This window comes from Henckelia pumila, chromosome 3 (genome assembly GCF_033568475.1).
Source record: "Henckelia pumila isolate YLH828 chromosome 3, ASM3356847v2, whole genome shotgun sequence".
NCBI lineage: Eukaryota > Viridiplantae > Streptophyta > Magnoliopsida > Lamiales > Gesneriaceae > Henckelia > Henckelia pumila.
Genome location: NC_133122.1, coordinates 91,663,433 through 91,678,293, shown reverse-complemented (window position 1 = coordinate 91,678,293; position 14,861 = coordinate 91,663,433). Strand labels below are relative to the sequence as shown.

General features: G+C 31.5%; 1 long non-coding RNA gene and 2 other non-coding genes across 3 annotated transcripts; 1 reads left to right on the top strand and 2 right to left on the bottom strand.

Moving 5' to 3' along the window:
- The first annotated feature begins 376 nt into the window (after positions 1-376).
- Positions 377-487, top strand: LOC140894054 (small nucleolar RNA R71). The gene has a single exon (XR_012153607.1). It is a non-coding gene; the product is annotated as a small nucleolar RNA R71 (small nucleolar RNA).
- A 1,089-nt stretch (positions 488-1,576) lies between these two features.
- LOC140894053 (small nucleolar RNA R71) lies at positions 1,577-1,687 on the bottom strand. The gene has a single exon (XR_012153606.1). It is a non-coding gene; the product is annotated as a small nucleolar RNA R71 (small nucleolar RNA).
- A 4,355-nt stretch (positions 1,688-6,042) lies between these two features.
- On the bottom strand, positions 6,043-7,219 carry LOC140886101 (uncharacterized). Its single transcript, XR_012151428.1, has 3 exons — positions 7,062-7,219; positions 6,955-6,993; positions 6,043-6,109 (listed from the first exon to the last, which is right to left on the bottom strand). It is a non-coding gene; the product is annotated as an uncharacterized lncRNA (long non-coding RNA).
- Between the last annotated feature and the right edge of the window lie 7,642 nt (positions 7,220-14,861).

Sequence of the window (14,861 nt, the reverse complement as noted above, 5' to 3'; positions counted from 1 at the left end):
TAGGACAATTTTTTGTAAGATGATCATGTGTGTCACATATATGACAAACAATTTCTTAAACACTTTTTAATTGATCACTCTTTTTCATTTCTAATGACTCGATTTTTCTTGCTAAAGATGCAAGTTTAGCTTGAACATCTACATCATCTTTAAGATGATAAATACCACCCCATTTGTTGAATTATTGGTTTTACTTGGTGGTTCAATTGAGCCTATATTATCCCAATTTTGAGCATTTTCTGCTAATTACTCCAAATATTCCATAGCTTCATTTGGGTTTTTATCTTCAAAAGTTCCATTACACATGAATTCTATCATTTGCCTATCTTTAGGTATTAAACCTTCATAAAAGTGAGAAACTATCCTCCATATTTCAAAACCATGATGTGGGCATGTATTAAGTAACTCTTTATATCTATCCCAACATTGATAAAATGTTTCCCCTTGTTTTTGAGAAAAAGTTGTAATTTGTCTTTTAAAAGAGTTTGTTCTATGGGAAGGGAAAAACTTTTTTAGAAATTGTTGTTGCATTTCTTTCCATGATCTTATTGAACTTGATCTCAAATTTTGCAACCATGTTTTAGCTTTATCTTTTAAAGAAAAAAGGAAAAGTTTTAATCGAACAATATCCATGCTACAATTTTGATCATTATAAGTGTTGCAAACCTCCTCAAATTCCCTTAAATGCACATATGGATTTTCAGAATCCATGCCATGAAAATTTGGTAAAAGTTGAATGATTTGTGGCTTAAAATTGAAATTAGACGCATCAGAAGGAAAAACTAAACAAGATGGTGTACTAATTCTTATTGGATTCCTATGGTGCCTAAGTGTTCTTGGTTGTTCATGTTCTTGATTATTATTATTATTATTATTATTATTATTATTATTATTATTATTATTATTATTATTATTATTATTATTATTATTATTATTATTATTATTATTATTATTATTATTATCATCTTGATTATTAGAATTATACTCCATGTTTAAACTATTTTCAGATACTTGAACAAGTCTACCACTTTGTTTACGACTCCAAACAATCATACAATTAAAAACAACATACTATTTGCATAAATAACATAAATAAAAAAAATTAAACTTAATTTATACCTCCCCGGCAACGGCGCCAAAAACTTGCTACAAATTAAATTGTAATTCACCCAAGTATAGGTTGTCTGCAAGTAATATATACCCGTGAGTACGAGATCGATCCACGAAGAACACTTAGGCACCATATGAATCTAATAAGAACTAGTACACCATCTTGTTTAGTTTTTCCTCTTGATGCGTCTAATTTCAATTTTAAGCCGCAAATCATTCAACTTTTACCAAATTTTCATGGCCTAGATTCTGAAAATCCATATTTGCATTTCAGAGAATTTGAAGAGGTTCGCAACACTTATAATGATCAAAATTGTAGCATGGATATTGTTCGGTTAAAGTTTTTCCATTTTTCTTTAAAAGATAAAGCTAAAACATGGTTGCAAAATTTGAGATCAAGTTCATTAAGATCATGGGAAGAAATGCAACAACAATTTCGAAAAAAGTTTTTTCCTTCCCATAGAACAAACTCTTTTAAAAGACAAATTACAACTTTTTCTCAAAAACAAGGGGAAACATTTTATCAATGTTGGGATAGATATAAAGAGTTACTTAATACATGCCCACATCATGGTTTTGAAATATGGAGGATAGTTTCTCACTTTTATGAAGGTTTAATACCTAAAGATAGGCAAATGATAGAATTCATGTGTAATGGAACTTTTGAAGATAAAAACCCAAATGAAGTTATGGAATATTTGGAGTCATTAGCAGAAAATGCTCAAATTTGGGATAATATAGGCTCAATTGAACCACCAAGTAAAACCAATAATTCAAACAAATGGGGTTGGTATTTACCATCTTAAAGATGATGTAGATATTCAAGCCAAACTTGCATCTTTAGCAAGAAAAATTGAGTCATTAGAAATGAAAAAGAGTGATCAATTAAAAAGTGTTCAAGAAATTGTTTGTCATATATGTGACACACATGATCATCTTACAAAATATTGTCCTACTTTGCCTTCATTTAAAGAATGTCTCCATGAACAAGCCAATTATGTTAACAATTTTAAAAAACCAACATTAGATCCTTTTTTACAAACATATAATCCTTGTTGGAGAAATCATCCTAATTTTAGTTGGAGGAACGATAATAATGCACAACCTTCATAACAACCATTTCAAAATAACCAAAATCATCAAGGTTATGCTCCTTATGTCCCACCTCCAAGAAAACATTTTGAAGATGAAATTCATGCATACATTAAAAATCAAGAGTCTATCAATATTCAAAACATTGAATCCATGAATGATTTGAAAGAAACTCTTACAAAATTTGCATCTGCACTTAATATTCATGAAAAAGGAAAATTTCCATCTCAACCACAACCTAATCCTAAAAATCAAAATCAAGAAAAATTTGATCAAGTAAAATCTGTTATTACTCTTAGAAGTGAAAAAATAGTTAATGATCCATATAGTGATGAAAACAAAGATCAATTAAGCTCAAAGAGTAAGGATGAAAATCTTGATACTTTTGAGAAAGATAATACTTTGAGTCCTAAAATTAAGAAAGTTGATGATAAATTGTCTGAAGTAATATGTGAGTCAAATAAACATGTTCCCTTTCCTCATGCATTAGTTAATAATAAAAAAAACAAAAAAATGATTCTGATATTTATGAAGTTTTTAAACAAGTAAAAATAAATATTCCATTATTAGATGCTATTAAACAAGTGCCTTCTTATGCAAAGATTTTAAAAGATTTATGTACTGTGAAAAGACAACTGCATGTAAAGAAGAAAGCATTCTTAACTGAACAAGTAAGTTCTATTATTCAAAATAATTCTACTTTGAAATATAAAGATCCAGGTTGTCCAAAAATTTCATGTATTATTGGAAAACATAAAATTAAAAAAGCTTTGTTAGATTTGGGAGCAAGTGTGAATTTACTTCCTTATTCAGTTTATGAAAAACTTAAGTTAGGAGATTTAAAACCTACTTCTGTTACTCTTTTACTAGCCGATAGGTCAATCAAAATACCTAAAAGTATCGTAGAAGATGTGTTAGTTCAAGTCGATAAATTCATATATCCTGTGGATTTTATTATCTTGGATACACAACCAATAGAAGTGCATAATGAAATTCCAATAATATTGGGACGTCCATTTCTAGAAACTTCAAATTCTTTAATTAATTGTCGAAATGGAATAATGAAATTATCTTTTGGAAACATGACTTTGGAACTTAATGTGTTCAATTGAAGTAAACAACCAAGTATTACTGAAGAAGAAGATGATAATGCAATAGAAACTATCGTGGAAGAATGTCAACAAGAAAACTTAAATCAACAATCTGATGTTTGTTTAGTGGAAAATTTTGATTCAGAAAATATTTTTGAATCAAAACTATTTGAAGAAAACAATCAACTTGAAGAAGAAAATGTTGTAGCTGATCATTTATCAAGAATAATTTGTGAATCATCTCAAAATGAAATACCAATAAATAAAAATTTTCCGGATGATCAACTATTTTATGCTACTACTATGCCTTGGTTTGCTAATATTGTAAATTTTCTTGTGACAAATAAAATTCCTTCTCATTGGAGTTCACAAGATAAAAATAAATTCTTGAAAGAGGTAAAAAAATTTTATTGGGATGATCTTTATTTGTTTAAGTATTATCCTGATCAAATTTTTCAACGATGCATACCCGACAATGAGGTAAGTAGTGTCATTAAATTTTGTCATTCTGAGGTATGTGGAGATCAATTGTTGTCAAAGAAAACAGCTAAAAATGCAAAGATTTATAAAGATAAAACAAAAGTCTTTCATGGTAAAAATATTATGAGAAAATCTTTTGAAATCGGACAAAAAGTTTTACTCTATAATTCTCACTTGAATTTGTCTTCAGAAAAACTTAGATCACGATGGTCTGTACCATTTATTGTTAAATTTGTCTATCCTCATGGCGTTGTTGATGTTGAAAATCCAAAAAATAATAATGTGTTTAAAGTTAATGGGCAAAGGCTTAAACCATTTTTAGAAAATGAAATTCTTGATGAAGAGTTTATGCCTTTATATGATCCAAATTAATTGTTACTTATATTTTCATTTTATTTTTGCAGAATTGAGTTCACTTCCCAGTTAAGTGGCGGATAACGGTACTCCGTGGCTCTTACAGTCGGTTAAATTGGTTTCCCACAATAACTGATCCAAAAATTAAAAACAAAAAAATTTCTTTATTTTCAAAATGGAAGAAGCTATCAAAGAACATGGAAAAGTTTTCACTTCTTCTCTTCCTAAAAAGGTTCGAAGAATGATTTATGAATGCAGGCGTGAAAGATTGAGAATTCTTATGCAAAAAGGAATTCCGGAGGATATTCGTCTTATAATTGAAGCCAAGGTTCGATTAGGTGGCGAAGTTCCAAAAATTTTACCTATTCGAAATATGTCTGGACTAGGAAAAAACACTTATGCGAAGAAAAGGAGGGTTAAAAAAAAATTGGATGGGAAGCCAACCCTCAACTCATAAGAAAATGTTGAAGTCATCATTGATTCAACATGTCACAAAATGGTTTGTGTTTGTTCCTCATCTTCAATAAATTCCAGGTGATATCTCTTTCATTATGTACTCTTTATTTTTCTTAAAAATTAAAAAACAATTTCATATTCAGGTTTGGGGGAGAGTTTATCTTTTAAAAAAAATATTTAAAAATTTAAAAATAAAAAAATATTGCTATAATAATATTTATTTTTTCTTTTTCAATGGCAGAGTAAGGAGCGAAAAACTTCTGGCACGCATTAGTTTTTATTTATCATATTATCACAATAAATTAGATTTTAATATTCTGTATATATTTAAATTGCAAACTACTAAGAAAATAAAATCTTTTTGTATATATGTTTGTTTACACTTCTTTTTATCAATTTAATAGAAAATATATAATTGATGGGATATAAGTTATAAATAATATATAATTGTGTGTTTTCAAATAACATATTTTCTAAAACTTTTATGAGTATATAGTTAAAGTGATATTGATTGAATGAATAATAACATGTATAATTGAAGGAATTAATTTGTAGAAGTTCAATATATACTCACATAAATTTTGTAAGTGAGAGGTAAGAATTGAGAAAACAACATATAATCTTTTATTGATTATTAAGAAATGGTTGATTACTAGATTAAACCCATTTCGAAAAAAAAAGAAAAAAAAAATTGTGCATATAAAAATTGGCTGCAAAGTTGTTTGAAGTTTGATTGTAAAGATGTAGAGTATTAATATCCCTAGTATAATTATCAATGTAATAGATTTACCTTATAAATAAATAAATAAATAAATAAACAAACTTTGAAAATAGAAAAAAGAAAATGTTATATATTCAAAGTTTATTGTAGATATTTGATTTTGTAAAAACAACTTTGCAGCCAAGTGCAAAAAGAAAAAAAAAAGAGAAAAAAAAACATTGGAAAAAAAAAAAAACAAAAACAAAATGGGTTTCTTCTTTTGTGACGACCCGGTTCTTAATCTCTCAAATCAAACATTTAATCCAAGATCATGAATTCAAACCAAGCAATAATCAAGAAACCAAAAGCCTCAAAAATTTTTTTTTTTTTTTTAGCCAACGAGGCTCGCTCGAGCGAGCCACACCCCTCGCTCGAGCGAGGGCCTCTCGGGTCCAAGACCCCCTCCCTTGGCTCGCTCGAGCGAGCTGAGTTCTATCAGCTGCCAAAAAAATCAGAATTGATGTTGTACCCTGCTTCAATAATCTATCTACCAAACTCTACCAAGTAACGGATGCAACATACATGGTATAAAAGTTATTAACAAGTTTATTCCCACATCTCAAAGTAAAAGTAGTACAACTAGTTCAAGTGTGATACATAAAAAAGGAGTAGAAAATCTAGACAAAAGGTCTAATCTAATAGTTCATAACTCCAACTCTTGTTCTTAACATAACCATGACAGCAACAAGACTTCTATACCGGATCATCACTCTAATCTCTCAAGTCTCGATTCTTTACGGTATTCCCGGACTTGTTCCAGTCCCACCTATTGTCATGCACACATACAAACAAGACAATAGCCGGAGAGACTCCGGTGAGAATTTAATCCCAGTATAAAACAACATAAACATGCATAATCTCAAGTAATTCAACTTGAAGTATATATCAATTATTCAACAAATAAAACTCAAGGCAACTTAAAACATATTAACTCAACATGCTATAAATCAAGTTGCAAACATTGCATTTAAGCAAGACATGCTATCAATATTTACAAACTCATATCAAATCAATAAGTCAATATCACCTCTTCAAACAATCATCATTTCCTTAGACCCTTACATGTTGAATATCTTCCAAAGAAAATTCATTCAATAACATAAAGACTCAAAGACAAGTCGAGGGTTCAAGGATTCAAATCTCACAGAATCGATATTTTCAAAAATCATTTTGTTGGGATCTCGGGAATATCATAAGGCCAAAAATCAAGCCTCCCACCTACACTCCCGCTCGAGGTGGTAACAATTTTGTATTCCCTGGATTGTGAACACTATACTGAGAATCGTGGCAAAAAGAAATCAAGACAGATCTCAAGCCTCTCATATACAAGTTCACCACGTCCAATATTTTCTTTTCGATTCTGTTTTCAAGGTTTCGAAAGAATTGTGGCTCAAGAGGTTTACTAACAACTCTATAATCAATCTACCACAACTCAACAACTCAAAATAATTTAAACTCATCAATATCAAATAAATTATCAATCATTAATCTCAACAAGTAATCATATAAGCATCTATTAACATAGAAGCACAAAGTATGTGGTTTTAGAAAGGATTACTCAATAGATTCATATTGAGTATGCAAGCCCTTTCTTTAGAGGTTGTCTTATACCTTTCAATCTTGGTTTCAAGCTCTTCAATTCTTCAAAATCTGCACACACAACCCTCAATAAAAATATGCTCAACAACCAAGTCTTGCAAACTAATCTTCAAGCAAACCTTGTCCAATTCTTTCTTGATTTGAAGCTGACTTCCCGAGCTCGAAATACCTCCATAAAATTATCAAAAGATAGACCTTCTCACCAGGATTCCGGAACTCTTTTCGGAATTGAATTCGGACAACCGGAACAAAAGTTATTGTATTTAGAAAATCAAGATTGAACTTGGAATAAGGGTTCTCGATTCTTTTCTGAAGTTGCAGCTCCAATTCTGAAGAAATATGGTGAATACACATTTAAGACAAAACAAGACAAGTGTCCCAAGTCAATTTTCCCATATTTGCACTTTGACCCCTCAACTCTTGCTTATTTGCAAATCGGTCCTCGACAAATCTTTTTAATTCAATTTCAATCCTAAATAATTTAAGAATATTAGAATTTAAATCAAAACTCTAAATATTCCCAAATTAAATATACTCGGATTAAAATTAAATAATTCTGGGATTAATTCAATAAATCCCGGGCGTTACAATTCTCCCCCTCTAAGATCGGATTTCGTCCTTGAAATCTCTTGCAATCGATACACACATAAGATAAGGAATAAGAGATATACGGAATAAGAACTCATATCAGTAGAATAACTCAGAATAACACTATCTTCTATCAGATTCATCTTCTCAATAACTTCTTCAGTTCTACGAGGACTCCACTGATTCAATTCTGAGTTGTTTTTTTTTCTCATCAAATATTCGTATCAGCTGTTCGATAAAGATCAATGTCGCATCAAATCAATCTCATCTTATTGAAGTACATAAGAAATCTCCTTCCAATATGTTCGCAGCATAAAATACATCGCGAATATCAGAAAGCCATAAAGACAATATAAGTTGATAGGCAAGATTGCCTACTTCTTCAGAAGTGTCATAAGATTCAACAATTCTCAGAGATAATATTCTGTAATTGTCAAATATAATTCTTTAAAAAAAGAAAAGAATATGAAAACATACTCGGTCTCCCTGTTCAAAACACAAGGGTCGGTGTCTAATTTGTGTATGTTTTGCTTCTCGATCATAAACTAACTTCATTCTCTTCTGAATAAGCTTCTCTTTCTCTGTCATTCCTCAAATCATATCTGATCCGATAACTGATAGTTCTGAAATACTAGCTCAATTCAGAGAATTTCTGATTTTCTTGTCATTTCACAATTCAGAACAGTATCGCTACATCTATTAGATAGCTTTTACAGGAATTACAATCTTCAAGTGGCAATATTAGTCAGCTAATGCCGAATCAAATATTAGAATTCTGAGCATCTCCTCGAATTTTGGATAGTCAACTCAGACAATCCATCGAGAAGAAGATGGTCGAATGGAATCCCATAAAACCAAATACTCAATCTATTTGACAATCGATGCCACAATCAATCAAATAAATCTAAAGTCTCCAACTCGACAATAGATTTTAATAATTCATGTCATCTCATCATATCATTAACTTCTTTTACAACTATCTTCTCATATATGTAGCATATCCAAGACAGCATAATCTTGCATTTGTTGAAATCTACTTCAAGCAATCACAAACTCAAAACAACCAGTAGCACAACAGTACTATACAACTCAAAATAGTACACTAGATTTCAACATCTCTGCAATATCATCGAGTCATATCAATTCCAAAATCAAACTCTTTTGGCGATCTTTCATAGCAAGGAATAACATTTCTTGTATAACTCTTAGCTATTTCATCATATTGTATAGCTTCAAATACAACATATCAGGCTATCTGTAGAACTATCAAATATTATATCGCAATCTCTTACCGATATAAATAATTTCAGAATAAAATTCAACGACATTTGATCTTCTTTCGATTCTGAACTACTAAACTGTTCATAAATCATTCAATTGACATCTCTTAGTCTAGTTCATTGACCGTCTGGGTTTTAAAACCAAGAATTCTATCACATCTGCATTCATTTCTCATCTGTTAGAATCGATAAATTCTATAACTGTGCAAATCAATCATCTAATCAAGGAAAAAAGATAACAATTTAGTATTGTGGCCTTATTCAATTTCTGATAAGTAGCATAAAATCTCAGTGATCTGTGTCTCTTTCAATTTGTGCAGTTCTGTTGGTGCCATTCGATAAGGTACTGGAAAATCAATAAGATACCTGGCATCAGTTACGTATCGAAGTCCATCTCACAGGCTGGAATTAATCTCAGAATTTCATTTGGAAAATAGCAGCAATTCGATAATAATTGACAAATCAATCAATTCCGAGCTAGCTTCCAATACATTGATTGCATAATAAAGAATTTTCTCTGCTCTTTTTTGCAATCATCAAATCATAAATAGAATAGATATCGAAGAAATTCATCATGTCGAACTCTTAACGTAGAATTCCCAGCCCTCTATCAATTCAAGTAATTCTGAATCAATCTATGACATCCCTATACTTGGTTAACATATCTAAATCGATAATTAATTCAAAATCTGGCAAAACAAGCACGATACAATCCATCTAACTCACATTACCTTCAAACTGTAGTACACAATATTCGGACATATTTCACTTCCTTAAAAATCACGAATAGATACCACAGTAGATAATACATCAATAGGTAACGCACATAATCTGAAAATGTCGTTCAGAGATAACATAAGGGATGCTCCAATATCTGCAAGCTCATAAGCAAAATAGTCATAAAGAGAATAATTACCAGCTATATCATCATTCGATGCTTCCGGCTGGCTTCCTCCTGGTATAATCTATGGTGGAGGCTGTGGGTGATAGGAATATACCAAAGATGCTTGCCTTTCAGGCTGAGTCACTTCTCTTCATGATCTTGCACTATGTGATCTTTTCAAACCACGTTGCGGACATACTCTAGCAAATTGTCCAGCTTGATAGCATATATGGCAACTCCCAAGTACACCTCTGCACTGATCATTAGGATGTCCCCCTCCACATTTATTGCAATAAACTCCTGCATACTCTGAACTAATGTGCCTCTGTCCACTAGAGCTAGATGAACTATATCATGATTTCTTAAACTGTTTTCCTCTTGCTTTCAAAGAATATTTCTTGCCACTACTGCTACCACCTTCCTCAGATCTGGGGAATGGTTGCTGAAACTGTGTCTGTGGCTCTCTTTGAGACTGTAACTCAAACAATGCTTCTCGTTGTTTCATCAGACCAGCCTCTGCTCCCTTTGCTTTATTAAGTGCGTCAGCAAAGTTGTTTGGTCTACCAGCATTCACTAGTGTAAATACATCTAGATTCAGTCCATTAATGAACTGATCAGCTTTAGCCTCTTCGTTCTCAGCTACATGTGGAGCAAATTTCAGCAAGGTAGAGAACTTAGCAACATATTCCTCGATGTTCAAATTGCCTTGTTTCAGATTGGCAAACTCTGCATTCTTATCTTTTCTGTACAGCACTGGAAATAATCGTTGATAAAATTCAGTTTTAAACACTTTCCAAGTAATCGTCGTACCTTGATTTTCGAGAGCTTTCTTGGTTGTAATCCACCAGCTCTTTGCAACATCTTGTAATTGATACCCAATCAGTCTAATTCTTCTATCATCTGCATAATCAAGGGAATCAAACATCATCTCAATATCCTCTAACCAACCTTCACATTCAACTGAAGTCTCAGTTCCTTTCAAAGTAGGCGGCTTGAAAGATTGAAATCTTTTCAGAAGTATCTCCATTGGTGACGCCGTAACATCACTCATATCTCTCAATGTATTGCCTTGCTCTATTCTCGGAGCTTCAGGTGTTTGTGGCACTATCGGGGCTACATTCACTTGTTCTGGTTGAGGAACTGTCTCTGTCTGTCTATTCATCATTCGACGAGGAGGCATATCTGATATGTCAAACAGATTAGTATATAACACAATCTCATGTAAACCGATTCTATCTCAACCCTCCTCTGATCAGCGCTTTCGTGCATTCTCAAGAGATCAAATTCTAATTCATTCTTGAATAATTCTGATTCATTCTTGACTAATACATGCTTTCAATCAACTCAGATAATAAGGAAAGCATGTAATTCTTGCATCTGTACGACATGCTATTCTTACCATTTAAACACAGAATTATAGCATCATATAATTTGAGAAACAGTAAAGCATGCTCGATAATTTAAATCACAAAATCATGCGATCATATAGTTCTGGATTTATAACACAATATTCGCATGTACTTCAGGTAATTACAAAAAGAATTCAATCACATGCGAATAAAGAAATCAAGCGAACTCGATCTACCCCGCTCATTCTAAATCAGTCCAGAACCTACGCTCTGATACCACCTGTTGTGACGAACCGGTTCTTAATCTCTCAAATCAAACATTTAATCCAAGATCATGAATTCAAACCAAGCAATAATCAAGCAACCAAAGCATCGAAAAATTTTTATTTTTTATTTTAGCCAAGGAGGCTCGCTCGAGCGAGCCACACCCCTCGCTCGAGCGAGGGCCTCTCGGGTCCAAGACCCCCTCCCTTGGCTCGCTCGAGCGAGCCTCGGGCTCCGCTTGAGCGAGCTGAGTTCTGTCAGCTGCCAAAAAAATCAGAATTGTTGTTGTACCCTGCTTCAATAATCCATCTACCAAACTCTACCAAGTAACGGATGCAACAAACATGGTATAAAAGTTATTAACAAGTTTATTCCCACATCTCAAAGTAAAAGTAGCAAAACTAGTTCAAGTGTGATACATAACAAAGGAGTAGAAACTCTAGACAAAAGGTCTAATCTAATAGTTCATAACTCCAACTCTTGTTCTTAACATAACCATGACAGCAACAAGACTTCTATACCGGATCATCACTCTAATCTCTCAAGTCTCGATTCTTCACGGTCTTCCCGGACTTGTTCCAGTCCCACCTATTGTCATGCACACATACAAACAAGACAATAGCCGGAGAGACTCCGGTGAGAATTTAATCCCAGTATAAAACAACATAAACATGCATAATCTTAAGTAATTCAACTTGAAGTATATATCAATTATTCAACAAATAAGAATCAAGGCAACTTAAAACATATTAACTCAACATGCTATAAATCAAGTTGCAAACATTGCATTTAAGCAAGACATGCTATCAATATTTACAAACTCATATCAAATCAATAAGTCAATATCACCTCTTCAAACAATCATCATTTCCTTATACCCTTACCTGTTGAATATCTTCCAAAGAAAATTCATTCAATAACATAAAGACTCAAAGACATGTCGAGGGTTCAAGGATTCAAATCTCACAAAATCGATATTTTCAAAAATCATTTCGTTGGGATCCCGGGAATATCATAAGGCCAAAAATCAAGCCTCCCACCTACACTCCCGCTCGAGGTGGTAAAAATTTCGTATTCCCTGGACTGTGAACACTATACTGAGAATCGTGGAAAAAAGAAATCAAGTCAGATCTCAAGCCTCTCATATACAAGTTCACCACGTCCAATATTTTCTTTTCGATTCTGTTTTCAAGGTTTCGAAAGAATTGTGGCTCAAGAGGTTTACTAACAACTCTATAATCAATCTACCACAACTCAACAACTCAAAATAATTCAAACTCATCAATATCAAATAAATTATCAATCATTAATCTCAACAAGTAATCATATAAGCATCTATTAACATAGAAGCACAAAGTATGTGGTTTTAGAAAGGATTACTCAATAGATTCATATTGAGTATGCAAGACCTTTCTTTAGAGGTAGTCTTATACCTTTCAATCTTGGTTTCAAGCTCTTCAATTTTTCAAAATCTGCACACACAACCCTCAATAAAAATCTGCTCAACAACCAAGTCTTGCAAACTAATCTTCAAGCAAACCTTGTCCAATTCTTTTTTGATTTGAAGCTGACTTCCCGAGCTCAAAATACCTCCATAAAATTATCAAAAGATAGACCTTCTCGCAAGGATTCCGGAACTCTTTTCGGAATTGAATTCGGACAACCGGAGCAAAAGTTATTGAATTTAGAAAATCAAGATTGAACTTGGAATAAGGGTTCACTATTCTTTTCTTAAGTTGCAGCTCCAATTCTGAAGAAATATGGTGAATACACCTTTAAGACAAAACAAGACAAGTGTCCCAAGTCAATTTTCCCATATTTGCACTTTGACCCCTCAACTCTTGCTTATTTGCAAATCGGTCCTCGACAAATCTTTTTAATTCAATTTCAATCCTAGATAATTTAAGAATATTAGAATTTAAATAAAAACTCTAAATATTTCCAAATTAAATATACTCGAATTAAAATTAAATAATTATCGGATTAATTCAATAAATCCCGGGCGTTACATCTTCGTAAATTATCCTATCTTATTTTCAATATTAGGTTATTTGATTGTCTGCTTTACATATTAGCCATTTTCAATAAGTGTATAATTTTCTCCCAACTCCATGAGTGAAAAAGAGTTATATATGAAATATCATAACCCGAGAGAATATGGAGTTGAGACTTTTACATTAAAATTTCTGATGATATACATGTTATGAAAATGACTTCAATTATCATTTTGATTATATTTTTCTCAAAGTTTTAAGAAAATATTTATATAATTTTTTTTTATATTTAATATTTTGATATTGTGTGAAATATATATGTATAACTCATCCAATTATATATTAATATATTAGTTGATAACAAGATTTATAAATAAACATATGATCTCCTTACAAGTGTGTTTTAAAATGTTAAAGTTTGCAAATTTGAATATATATATTAAGGAATAAAAATCTAACTTGTGATTTTATGATATTTTATTACTAAGGGACTAGTAATTAGCTGGTTTGGGGGTATGATGAAACTTAAAATTTGTAATTATTTATATGTTAAAAAGTGTGTTTTAAAATTAATGTTTCATTAAAATTATGAAGTTGTATTATTTTAGTGTTATGTGTTTATATTTAAATATTTTACTAAAAATGTTGTATTTTATGTTTTGCGCAGGTTTGGTAAAAATAAAATCAATCAAGCTACAAAGGTCATATTGGAGTAATCTCAAATCCTGTAGAATCACAAAAGTGGCATCTTCAAATTTGTAGAAGACAAGAAATTCCAAAAACCTCATTAAGATGATCAAAATAATCAAACATCAAAATGGAGACAAATTTTCTTTTACTATGACTAGCTTGTAGTAAAAATATCATAACTATTTCACCTTTATCCAAAAAAGGTGAATTATATGTCCAAAAACATCTACACAAAATATCCTACGTGTTCTATGTTGAATGGAAAGGCTGAATTGGTGGTCTAAGACATCAAACATGTCAATTAAAGGTGGGTCATGGTATTGACATTCAAGGAGACAAGTACCCACCAACTTTACTATTCCATATTTAATGAGCCTTGGACTCTTGCTCTCATTTGGCCTATAAATAGATGTGTTGTATAAGCTTTGAAGTATGCAAAAGTGTAGAGAAATTCCTCGCTTGTAAAATAAATATTGTGTGTGTAAGAATAAGAGTTTGAGTGTGCATATTTCTCCAAGTTTAAGTATGAAATTTATTTTATCCTTACTCTTGAGTCTTATGTTCATGGCAAACTAAATCCTTTTATGTCAAGGTGAAAAGGTTTCATTGTTGGTCAAGTAAGATTGTTTATATTTTGTATATTCTTTCCTTTTCTATTTTTATTTTTACTAATTGATCTTTATTTGTAGGTATAATTTGGATGATTTATTGTTATCTATTTACATCAAATACTTGGTACCTTGAATGTGGTTACCTTGATTTGTTGTCTAATATGATACAATAAATACTACAATAATTATATACTATAAATATATGTTTCAATTTATAATAAAGTCATATATATTATTTAGACAATAGCGTGGCTCTACCG